The 13,203-nt window shown below is 43.5% G+C and overlaps 1 long non-coding RNA gene across 1 annotated transcript; it reads right to left on the bottom strand.

Annotated features, from left to right (window-relative positions):
* Positions 1–1,506: 1,506 nt before the first annotated feature.
* Positions 1,507–8,893, bottom strand: LOC310756044. The gene is made up of 2 exons (XR_014544680.1): positions 8,845–8,893; positions 1,507–1,919 (listed from the first exon to the last, which is right to left on the bottom strand). It is a non-coding gene; the product is annotated as an uncharacterized lncRNA (long non-coding RNA).
* Between the last annotated feature and the right edge of the window lie 4,310 nt (positions 8,894–13,203).

Here is a 13,203-nt window from a genome sequence, read left to right as displayed (position 1 = left end):
CCATGCAGCCTTGCAGAATTGCCTGGACCACATACAATCTGGGCAAGGAAGAGTCTAGTATAGGGAGCCTGTTGGGTCTCTGGTGAGACCAGAACATACTACCACATGGAAATACAGGACTGGACTGAGCTCCTGTAAACGAGGGTGGAAGGAAATGTGGTTTTGTGTGTGGATGTGTTTCTGTGGATGTGCTTTAAATGTATGATGCACACACAGTCAGAGTTTCAGAATTCAGTTAAGTCATCCCAGCTGAAGACGGCTAAAACTCAGAGTCAAATCACCACCTGAAGTTTATTAGATCAGTTGCAGCACCCCTAGTGCCATGGGTCACATGACAAAAGAAAGCTCAACTCCAGTATAGTCTGATGAAGCATGGAAAGATTACTACTGCCCCTATAGCTATGTGCATATATTAAGACGGAAGCTACACTGAGATTGTATTTGGTAATGCCAACTAAGAATAGGACACAGACTTACACCTTGATGCCAATTAGGGTTGTTCCGATGTAAGTCTCATTGAGCCCAAGGGGCCTCACTCCCAAAGAAGTATGGAAAAGATTGAAATACTTATTGTGGAGGACATCAAATGATGGCCAGGCTGACAATACAATTTATGTTGCTGTCATTTGCAGTGTTAGCATGTTGTTGTTGTTGTTCAGTCGTTTAGTCGTGTCCCCCTGGACCAGAGCACTCTTCTTGACCCCCTGGACCAGAGCACGCCAGGCACTTCTGTCCTCCACTGCCTCCCGCAGTTTGGTCAAACTCATGCTGGTAGCTTCGGGAACACCATCCAACCATCTCATCCTCTGCCATCCCCTTCTCCTTGTGCCCTCCATCTTTCCCAACATCAAGGTCTTTTCCAGGGAGTCTTCTCTTCTCATGAGGTGGCCAAAGTATTGGAGCCTCAGCTTCCCGATCTGTCCTTCCAGTGAGCACTCAGGGCTGATTTCCTTAAGAATGGAGAGGTTTGATCTTCTTGCAGTCCATGGGACCATTATGGTGCAGTCCAGCACCATAATTCAAAAGCAAGTGTTAGCATACTAGATGATAGATAGATGATAGATAGATGATAGATAGATAGATAGATAGATAGATAGATAGATAGATAATAGATAGATGATAGATAAAATATTCTTTCCACTGGATAAATTTGGTGAAATGTTCTCCCCCTCCCCAGTTTCTCTGACTACAAGTAAGATGGAGAATGGCAAAAGGTCATGTGCTCAGAGCTCTAAGTGAAATATACAGGAAATGTGAGAGTCAGTAGATAACTGCTTTCTGACCTGATCATTAGACCTGAAGGTGCAAATCAAGACAGTTTATATCAGAATCAAATAAACAGATCAAATTCCTAAATGAATCCATTTGGATTAGACGCAGCGCGTAATACATTCCAGGCTACCGCCATGACCTACATGCATGCCAAATTTGCTGTGTGAACCTTCTGGGAGAAAGAAGGCTGTGGCATGAAGACTTTCCCTGCAATCACCCACACCCACAAGAGGATTTGGACATCCTGCCTTTGAAGTAGAAGCCTGGTATATTAATTATAAGATTTCATGATGTCCACAGCCATATATGCATGGTACTTGACAATGATAACCCAAGATACCAGCTCCAGCTTGCTGTTCCAAACTGCTATAGTGAGAAGAAATTTCCTAAAACAGCCATGGAAATGTTCTTGTGGTCTTCTCCATTTCACACCTTTGTGTGAATCTCCAAGCTGCTGCCAGCCAGAAGCTCAAGATGTAGCCCAGTCAGAGATCCACGAGGCAGGAGACCATAGTAGCCAATCACTCCAAACTAAATCTGTCCCAAATGAACAGATGTGGATCCAAAGAGGGATGGTCAAATCAGTCTATCTCCAGATGGATATCACTGTTGTATGTGTTTACTTGCAAATTTGTTCTGTTTCATTTCTGTATAAATTGGTGAATAAGAAAAAAAAATCAGTATAAATGTATTTTGATCAAAATATGCATTTCTACAAAATGTATTTGGATACTATTTTCCCCATACAGGAACTGTACAAGTCAGTCAGCAGAGATGCTGTAGTGGTGGTTCCTGAGTCTGGATAATGGGGCTATTGCCTGTTTTGGATGGGGCCACACTCCTGTTGAAGGAGCAGGTTCATAGAGGCAGGGTGTGCTACTACTGGATCCATCTCTGTCACTAGAGCCCCAAGTGACCTCAGTGGTTAGGATTGCCTTTTCCCAGCTTTGGTCCATGTGCTGGTGACCTCAAGATTGGATTGCTGCCATATATGGAGTGAGAATGACCTGGAAGCTGCAGCTAGTGCAAAAGTGCAGTGGCTCGACTGCTCCTTAGGGAAGAATATCGCCATCATATTATGCCAGAAAGAATGGCATTGGCTGCCATCAGCTAACTGCCTAATTCCAACCTGCTGGTACAGGTGAACAAAGCCATATATAGCTCAGGACCAGGAAACTTAAAACAGTGTATTACATATACTCAACTGATTGCTGAGTTCTGCAGGAGAAGACATCCTGCAGATAATCATCTTTCTTTGGTCCCTATTACAGGTCTCAAACTGTGTCCCAAATTCAATTCTGTTTCTGGAAACAGGTGAATGCCCACTCTCCACCAAAGCATGGTGGGCTGCCTTGAGATACTGGCTCAAGATCTCAGTATTTGGCCTGGGGAAGGGATTATTAGTACATTTAACCAATGAGAAGTTTGTCAGCCCATGGCTGAAAACGATGGCCATAAAAGCCTCCTTGATTGGACTGCCATCATCCCTCTTATATCATCTGGGTCACGACACTGCCATTGAATCCCTGAGGCAAAGGCTTTGGGACATCTCACATAGCGACCTGCAATCCCAATCATATGTAATTTGTAGCCCAGTCACAGCTGGAATCCAATACAGGTACGACTTTCAGATATCCTCATACCTTACGAATTTGTCTGTACCTACCTATCGGCATTTATTTACCAAAGCCAGACTAAATGTATTTCCCTCAGAAGTTCTAAATGGCAGACTGAGGGGCATCCCCTCTCAGAACAGGCTTTGTTTATGTTCCCAGGACATCGATTGTATGAAGCATATCCTATTGCGATGTGGGCAATATGGGCAAGCAAGGGATCAACTGATCAAACCCATACTGGCAAATTTGCTGGGAAAATCCGAAGCCTCCCATATTAAATATCTTTTGGAAGACACGTCAAACGAAATTCCACTGGCCGTGGCAAAGTTTCTTTCAGGGGTTATAATAAATAAAAATCATTATGCCCTAGACGGGACGCGGGTGGCGCTGTGGGTAAAACCTCAGTGCCTAGGACTTGCCGATTGTATGGTCGGCGGTTCGAATCCCCGCGGCGGGGTGAGCTCCCATCTTTGGTCCCAGCTCCTGCCCACCTAGCAGTTTGAAAGCATCCCTAAGTGCAAGTAGATAAATAGGTACCGCTTTCTAGCGGGAAGGTAAACGGCGTTTCTGTGTGCTGCGCTGGTGCAGGCTCGCCAGAGCAGCTTCGTCATGCTGGCCACGTGACCCGGAAGTGTCTCCGGACAGCGCTGGCCCCCGGCCTCTTAAGTGAGATGGGCGCACAACCCTACAGTCGGACACGACTGGCCCGTATGGGCAGGGGTACCTTTACCTTTACCTTTTTATGCCCTAGATACAACAAAATGACTGCCTTGGTTTCTTCCATCTGTCTGTCTGGTTGATTTAACTGTATCTAGTTTTGAAATTGTTTTATGTTTTATGTTTTATGGGTCTTTGGACCGCAATAAAATATTGTTTGATTGATATCATCTTTATAAGGAGGTACATTCTGCATGAAGCCAGAATTGGGCCTTTAATGTGGCGCCAACTCCCCTTTAAAACTGCCCCTCTTTGTATATTATGCAGGATATTCTTTTTGGTGTATGTTGAAGAGTTGCCACTTTCAACAAACCTTCTAAGTGCAGCTTTTTTAAAAAAAGAAGATCCCAATTGGTATCTGTGTAACATCTAAAACTGTGTAATCTGCACATTAGTCTAGGAGCTGCAGGATCAGGTCAGTTCCCACCAGAGTTCACAAGAATTGAATTTTTCAAGCACTCCTTGAAGGGGGCAACTTTCCATGCAAAATGAGCACTATAGCTTTGCACATTTAAGAAGTGTAATAACATTCCCTTCTCCACATGCAGTTTTTTTTTAATGATGCAAAGGTGGTAATGATTCGAGGAAGAAGGGGGAAGTTGGTACCCTCTTGGGAATCTGCTGCCTTTATTCATAGCTTCACTGTGTTCCATTGTTGGTACAGCCCTGCATGTAGGGACTTGTGCTCCCACAATTAAAGCCCAACCCAATGCCTGGGAAGTAGGGCAGGCTTGCCATATATGGCTGCTGTAAGTTTGCATGGGCCTCTGTGGATGCTGTCTGGGCTGGAGGCTCATATATGATGGCTAGCGGGACCTGCTTAAGGTGTTACGCAAAGGAGACCCAGTGCGTTCCCATCAGAATCATCATACAGTGGACCCTCTGGATAATAACTTAATTTGTTCCAGGGGTCCGTTCACACCTGAAAATTACATAAATAGAGGCGCACTTCTGCGCACATGCACGGCGTGTTTGAGTGCATGTGCGCGTAGCGATACACTTCTGGGTTTGTTGTGGCTGTAACCCAAAGATTCTGTATCCAGAGGGATACAGAAGTAGATGTACAACTGTACTTTTCCTTCATTCATAAACTTTATTGCGCTAGCCAAAGGCCATGGCATCGTTCACGGGGGAACAAAAGGTAAAACAGCAATAACCATAAAAACATTTTAAAAAACATTTAGAACTACCGGTGCAATAAACCATGGTCAAGTCTCCTAGAGATTATTTGTTGCATAAGCTAGAATAGCAGGGAAATCTCAGGTAAAATATGCCAGCTTAAATGTCCAAATCCCCTTTGCAGTTGACCACTATTTTCTCTAGCTCTTTTCTCCTGATCTTCTTAGCTGCCAACGCATATAATGCTACTTTATAAGTTACAAAGGACTGTACTTCCTTTGTCTGGTACACTCAGGGCAGGGCAAAGGCAGGAGGTAGCAGGCGGGCCAACACTAGGGGGCCAAGGGGTCTTTGGTCCCCTCAATATCTAGAAGAAACAGGCCAGGGGCCCTGAATGTTTGAGACCTCCTTCCAATGGCTGGCTATTGGCCTCCTACAGTCTCACATATGACACACGAAGTTCCAAGGTGCACTGTGCTCATCAACAGAGCCATGCCGGAGGGCTGGATCTTCAGCATGACCCTTTGAGGAGCCCAGCACACCAGTGCTGCTGTATGGTGTCACACATGTTTGATGTCATTCATGTGTGACATCATGCAAACCCTCAATGTTGGGTGCAACTTGGTGCCTCTGGGAGGTTGCCTAGCAGCTGAGTTTGTTTATGTTTGTTTATTTAGCAATAATTATATACCACCTGATTGAAACAAAACCTCCAAGCAGTTTACCAGAAATATTAAATTTATCAATAAAAACTTTCAAAACTATTAAAATCCAGAACCAGCAGGACTAGGCTTTTCAGAAAGACTGGAAAAAAATTATGCTATATTTGAAAGACAACTGTAAACTATTAACATCGTTGGTAGGGTTATAAGAAGTTTTGTAAGGATAAAATTATCATTCATTACTAATTGTATTTAAGTATTTCTATAAGGATATAATTTAATAGGAATAAGAAATATAGGAAATTGCAGTATATGGAGATTAGATTTGAAAACCATCATTCGGGGAGGAGGGAAGTCACAGGCTCATGGAGCCAATTGTTTTATTTTGCAAAGTATGATGTTATGTAAGAAAATATCTGTAAAAACCAATAAAAATATATTTTTTTAAATATTTTTTAAAAACCCAATCTAAATCAGCAGTAAACTAAAAAGGGATTAAAGCATGTCAACATCTATGTACCTGGGTGGGCTTGTCTAAGCAAAAAAATGTTTTTGTACAGTTTGGAAAGGTATAAATACAAATATAATACATTGGAATAAATTGAGACTCTCCATCATCTAAAATGATGATTGTAACTCAATTCTTTTTTTTTGTTTGTTGTTTGTTTCAGATGCTGCCAATTTGGATACCAATAGCTCATCTGAACAAATGGCATTAAAACAATTAATAAGTTTATATTTCAATTGGACTGATCACGTATTTAAGAAATCTTTATTATACCCAGGGCTTTTTTTCAGCCGGAACTTTCCAGAACTCAGTTCTGGCACCTCTCATTGCCATGATAAGAAGAGAACAAGGTAGGCATTTATGGAGAGTTCTGGTACATCTTTTTCCAGAAAAAATAGCACTGATTATACTTCCACCAATCAGGCAGCAGTTGGGGCATTCCAAACTTAAGTAGCTATTATGAAGGGAGCCAATTTAGCCATACGGTGGAATTGTTGTTATCTAATAAGAGAACCCATTGGTCAAAACTGGTGGATAAAGAAATCCATATTGTTCCTATAGGGGTATTAACATTAATAATAATAAAAAAGCTTTGCTCACTGAGTTGGCTTACTAATTCCTATACACACAAATCATTTAGAATATGGAAAAAATGGACATTTTATCATGCTTGGTGAACATGTAAAAAAGCCAAAACATATTGAATACAAATATATGCATTGATCAGTGGCGTAGCATGGGTTGTCAGCACCCGGGGCAAGGCAAGTAATTTGCGCCCCCTAACCCGTGGATTTGCGCCCCCTAACCCGTGGATTTGCGCCCCCTAACCCATGGATTTGCCCTAACCCCAGATGTTGCGCCCGGTGCGGCCCGCCCCCCCCTGCACCCCCCACGCTACGCCACTGGCATTGATATGGAGAATTTTGAAGACTAACTATCAACTGAAGCCAGAATTCTTCCTGCTGGAACTTATAAACAGTTAGAAAAGGACTATGGAACTTTGCTTCAATATTTGATTATGACGGCGAGCAGTGGCGTAGCGTGGGTTGTCAGCACCCGGGGCAAGGCAAGTAATTTGCGCCCCCTAACCCGTGGATTTGCCCTAACCCCAGATGTTGCGCCCGGTGCGGCCAGCCCCCCCTGCACCCCCACGCTACGCCACTGACGGCGAGACTTTTAGATCCACAAAGATGGAAGGGCTCATCACTACCAACAATGGAAGAATGGCTATTAAAATTAACAGATTCAGCTGAGATGGTGAAACTGTCATGTTTAATGAGAGAAAAGTCATTGTTAACATTTATTGAAGAGTAGAAACCTCTCATAGACTTTTTGCATGAAAACGAAAACAAAATAATGACATTTCGATCTGAGGATGGAAGATAATGTTTGTTTATAAGAAGTGGCTTTTTAGGGTGTTATACTGGAGTGGTTGAAATGAATATTGTTTATATACAGTGGTCAGACGAAGAAACGAAAATTCTTTAATTTCTGAATTTTATTTCTCTCTCTCTTTCTTTCTATTTACCTGCTTTTATTTCTCTCTTTTTTCTATGTTCTTATTGTACAGTGGTACCTCAGGTTAAGTACTTAATTCATTCTGGAGGTCCATACTTAACCTGAAACTGTTCTTAACCTGAAGCACCACTTTAGCTAATGGGGCCTTCTGCTGCTGCTGCGCCGCCGGAGCACGATTTCTGTTCTCATCCTGAAGCAAAGTTCTTAACCTGAAGCACTATTTCTGGGTTAGCGGAGTCTGTAACCTGAAGCATATGTAACCTGAAGCGTATGTAACCTGAGGTACCACTGTATTTAGATTAATGTTTTAGTTTTATATTTATTTTTTAAAAAAGGCTATTTAGTATTAAGCCGATAAAATATAAAATATTTGAGAGGGCCTGGCCCATCCAAAGTTACTGGGCATTGCCATTCAAATGATCTTGTGATCAATTGTGTGGTACAGGGCCCCAACATTTTATTCAAGTTGGCACTCCTACCTCTGGCCATACAAACAGAGCTCTATATGATGCATGTTCCCCCCAATGTCTCAGATGTGGTAGAAGATACTTCTCTCCCCCGCCTCTTACTGTCAAATTAAGAGTCAATTGACAGCCTTATCAGATTGTTTGTGGAAGAGGGAGGGATGCTATCTTATCCTTCACTTCAGGAAACAAAATATATTGGCCCAGTCTTGAGCATAGATTGATAAACAGTGCATCCATGACATAATTGCTGCCATAATAGTAGTAGTAGTAATACTACTACTACTACTACTACTACTACTACTACTACTAATAATAATAATAATAATGTATGTTTGGACCATCCTACCTTACTCAAAAATCTGGCTACCTACAGAGGTTGCCCCACAAATAACTCACTGGAAGGACAGATTGTGAAGCTGAGGCTCCAATACTTTGGCCACCTCATGAGAAGAGAAGACTCCCTGGAAAAGACCCTGATGTTGGGAAGCATGGAGGGCACAAGGAGAAGGGGACGACAGAGGACGAGATGGTTGGATAGTGTTCTCGAAGCTACGAACATGAGTTTGACCAAACTGCCAGGGGCAGTGGAAGACAAGAGTGCCTGGCGTGCTCTGGTCCAGGGGGTCACAAAGAGCCGGACACGACTAAACGGCTAAACAACAACAACAACAACAACAGTAGTTCAACCAAGAGGTTACTAGAGCATAGTCAACAGAAGTTAGGCTACCCCTATCCAGATAAACTCTAATCTGATGGAAAACACACTGGGCTACTGAGGCTACTTGAGCCTCAAGTGACAGGAATGGTTCCAGAAGTACCCATAGATATGTTCATGCTCCTACAGAGAGAGTGTCTCCCCACCCAGAGCAAGCCACATCTCACCCACCCAGTCTAGGGAGCCACCTTGGGACTTGTGCCCCTTCTTAGCATCCCTTTTGAAAAAGCGCCCTGATGTTTTGCCTGACCTTGGCATCCCTCACCATCAGAAATGCTGTACGTCTCTTGGAGTCAAACATGTGCAGGCACGATCAGAAAGGAGTCTCTTCGTTTTAAGGCTTGATGTTATCAAGGCAACACAATTCCTCCTATCATGTTCAGTCCTGTATTATTAAATGGTGGGTTGGCCACTACGCTGGCCTAGGATGAATGAAAATGCTTTGAGTTCACAAGGGAAAGAGACGGAGCAGGTGGAAGCCTCATTCCTGCCCATCTTGCTCGGCATCAGCCACCTTAGGTGTGGCTTCCCGAGCATTATCCTGGATGGCACCACAAGTTTTAGCCAGCTCTGTAGCTATACAGGAGAAGGCTTAAGGATATAGAGTGATGAAAAGAGCTCCTTTGGCGCTTAGGGATTCTACAGAAGGTTCATTATGCCATTTCTCATTTTCTCCTTCTCTGGGTGGGGAACCATTTTCAGCCTGAGGACTTCATTCCCTTCTGGATAACCTTCTGAGGGCCTTATGCCATTGGTGGGAGGGAGCAGAGGCAGAGAAATGAATGTAGGGTTGACCTTTGTGCAGTAGGCTAGTTTCTAGAAACTCACACGCCCTTCTCTACTGTCTTGGCATGCAAGAGGCAGTATCAGAGTACAAGGCCACATCTCAGACAGGGAAAAACAATGACTGAAGCAAGGGCCATTGAGAGATGTGGCCTGAGGAGAGTATGAGGGCCAAACAGAGTTACATTAGACACACATTTGGGCACATTCCCCACCCTTGTGTGCTCTCTCGCTCTCTCCCCCTGGCCAAACAGATTGGAATATTTCAATAGGGGAAAAAATAGATGAAAACCGAGGAAAGAAAAAGCTGATGGACTTCTTTGTCCAGAGGGTGTGTGGCTGGGGAGAGGGTGTGGTCTGTGCAGAGTCCCAAGGGCTGCAAGAGTGCCCTGGAGGGCCACATTTGGCCTGAGCCCCCCCCCAAAAAATACATGTTTAAATATGCCCTCCTCAACTGCATACCCAATGCAACCTTACTGCTCACACTGCCCTAAATTTGCTGATTTGAATTTTTTGAGGAACCTTAAACAAATGCTTAAGAACTTGAGAATCTGTCTGGAATAGTGTTCAAATCCAGGGTTCATATCCCCACTCAACCATGAGGCTCACTGGGTGACTTTTGCTTATGGAGATCGGCATCTTCAACACTTTCCGTTTCCTGGCAGCGAGTTGCCCTGCTCTTTGGTCATGCATGCTGGGAAGTTGGGGGAACATTCTCCAATATGAATAGTCTTCAACCTTTTCAGACCCAGGAGCCACCTTTAACCCCTCATATAATTGTAGTGTTGTTGTGGCCCAACTTGGATCAGGCTGCAAGCCATAATGGGTCCCATCTGAAGAGCAATGCCCTAGATTGAGCCTTATTTGGATTGCAGAGAAACAGAGAAAGTTTTGTTTCATAAACACCCAATTTTGCTTTAACTGGTTTTTTGGGGAAACTGCCCTTTTTGCGCCTACCCTTTTAATTTTTTTTTTTTTGTATTTCTAAGATCTCTTGATTCCATGGGCATGTTGATATCCTCCCTCTTGTGCATGGCTAGTGCTGTCTTGGCTACAGAATCATCCTTGATGGATGTTGGGTCCATTATGTAATTGGCAGTGCTATTTTAGCAACATAAACAACAGCACCTACCCCCTGAAGATTGATGTTAAAGGGAATGATAGCTGCCTTGGTGGGAGGGGTCAGATAATGCCACAAAGCATTCAGATGAGATGCAAAATCTTGCTTGAAGAATGTTTGATGACTTCAGATGACTTCAGATACTCACCACATAATGAAGAGGAAAAGGTTGTATGTCCTCACATAAGGGCTGTAAAAAAGTATGGGAGCATCTTTGTGAGTGCTAAAGAGCCCTAGTAGGGAAGGCAAGACTTCAGAACTACGTTTAGCACAGGGAGGAGGGGGACTGTGATCTTCCAGATGTTGTGGGCTCCAGTTCCTATCAGCATCAGCCAACATGGCCAAAGGCCAGGGATGTTGGGGTATGTAGTCTTAGAACATTTGGAGGGTCATGTGTGCCTCATCTCTGGTTTAGCATGAGGGTTTTTAGGGTTTTTGTTTTTTTAAAACTAGACTACTGGTGTATATGACTTATGAATGAATGAATGAAACTTTATTTGCATCAGCCATCGGCCATAGCAACAAAAGAACATTGCGATATACACAGAACAAAATTAAAAGTCGATTATATAAAACACAGTTTAGGGTCCTGAATCAACAGTCAAATAGTGGACCTTATTCTGATTGTCCCAGCTAAAAACCTTGCAACTGTTGCTATCATCTGCTCCTCTTGATCTGCCAGGAGAAAAGACACTGTGGCAGTGGTTGGGCAACCCAGAATAGACAATAAAAGAGGGGTGATAATCTTATTCCTCAGGTCTTTATAAAGAGTGCAAGCCAGGAGGGCATGTGCCACTGATTCGGTGCTGCCATCTCCGCAGGGACATAAGCGTTTTTCGTGTGGAATCTGTTGGAATTGTCCCTCAAGTACAGCTGAGGGCAATACATTCAATCTCTCAAGAGTAAAAGCACATCTATATTTTGGAATTGCTAGGTTATACAGATGGGGTGCCAGAGAATCGAAGTGGGAAGATGGAAAATGGTCATACCATGGGGAAAATTTCCTTATTGTGGCCAAGTTGTTCTGATGCTCAAAATCATTTAGGCGTTGACAAATTAGACTGTTTGCTTTACTGAAACCTATAGTGATAATAATAATAATAATAATAATAATAATAATAATAATAATAATAATAATAATAATTTATTATTTATACCCTGCCCATCTGGCTGCCCCCCCCCCCAGCCACTCTGGGCGGCTTCCATAAAAACCAAAAATACAGTAAGTGAGTAGCTGGTGTGGGGATAAACCACAAGAGTGAAGTTTTTGATAGACAATTTTAGACCAGGCACTCTTGTGACAGTCTTGTAGCACTAGGGATATTAGACTGGGGGGGGGGGATTTGAGTTTAGCCGAAGCCAGAAGTTAAATGTCCTGTGCCAGATCCGTGACTTACTTGCTAACAGAGAGACAAAGAGTGGGGAATTTCTGGTCTCTCTCAGGTATGTGCTTCCCAGTGCTTGGGGGACTAGTCAGATCTAGACAGATGATTCAAGTTCAGCTCAAGAACAAACATAGCACAAATTAACATAAACATCCATATTTTGCCCACCCTGGTTGTGCCCACTCTGAGGGCATGCAGAGCCCATGGGGGAAAGGTGCAGTGTGCATGTATCCACTTGAAACATTTGCAGCTGCAGAAATTGACAGCCTAGTTCAGAAACACATCCTGCGGAAAGACTCTGAAGGGAGTGAGTCTTGGACCGGCTACTTGTTGCATTCCATTGGCCTTTCTGCCTGTTTAAACCTCTGACATCCTGAACATTTGCTCCTATATGACAACAAGAGTAGAGTACTGTGTCTCTGCAGTGCAGCAACCATGAACCGTGATAGATGGAACTCTGTATCCTAAATATTAACTGTATAGTACAGCTAGTCTTAGGTTTGGGCCGTAATAAGTCACAACTATAAATGAAGAGAAAAGAAGGTAACTCTGTGTGTGACCCGGAAGGTGAAAGGAGATTCCTGTGACTTGCTGCTATATTTAAAGCTGTTATGTACTGAGTTGAATAGGATCCAAAATGCAGCAGTCTGATTGGTCCTAGAACAATAGGATTCAAAATGCAGCAGTCTGATTGGTCCTAGAACAATGCAGCAGTATGATTGGTCTGCAGGAGCCACCCAATCCAGCTCCAGATGGAAGAGAATCCACAACCTGATTGGCCTACAGTAGAATTCCGGAATTAGCCAATCACGTGCAGCCCATTGTGTAAATAATGTATATAAAGCAGATACTTTGAGGGGACTTTCATTCCTCCTCACCACTATGAGCTGAATAAAGAGCATGAAATCCACTCTTGACTCTGAGTATATTTCAAAAGCATTATCATACCACTTTAAACTGAAATGGTTTCCCTCAAATAATCATGGGAGCTGAAGTTTGTCAAGGGTGTGGATAGTTGTTAGGGGGCCCTATTCCCCTTAAAAGGTAAAGGGACCCCTGACCATTAGGTCCAGTCGTGGCCGACTCTGGGGTTGCGGCGCTCATCTTGCTTTATTGGCCAAGGGAGCCAGCGTACAGCTTCCGGGTCATGTGGCCAGCATGACTAAGCTGCTTCTGGCAAACCAGAGCAGCGCATGGAAATGCTGTTTACCTTCCCACCAGAGTGGTACCTATTTATCTACTTGCACTTTGACACGCTTTCAAACTGCTAGGTTGGCAGGAGCTGGGACTGAGCAACAGAAGCTCACTCCGTCGTGGGGAT

The sequence above is a fragment of the Podarcis filfolensis genome (assembly GCF_964270895.1).
Source record: "Podarcis filfolensis genome assembly, chromosome: 2".
Lineage (NCBI taxonomy): Eukaryota > Metazoa > Chordata > Lepidosauria > Squamata > Lacertidae > Podarcis > Podarcis filfolensis.
Note: the sequence above shows the minus strand (reverse complement) of the source record. Positions and strands in the feature narration are given on the sequence as shown.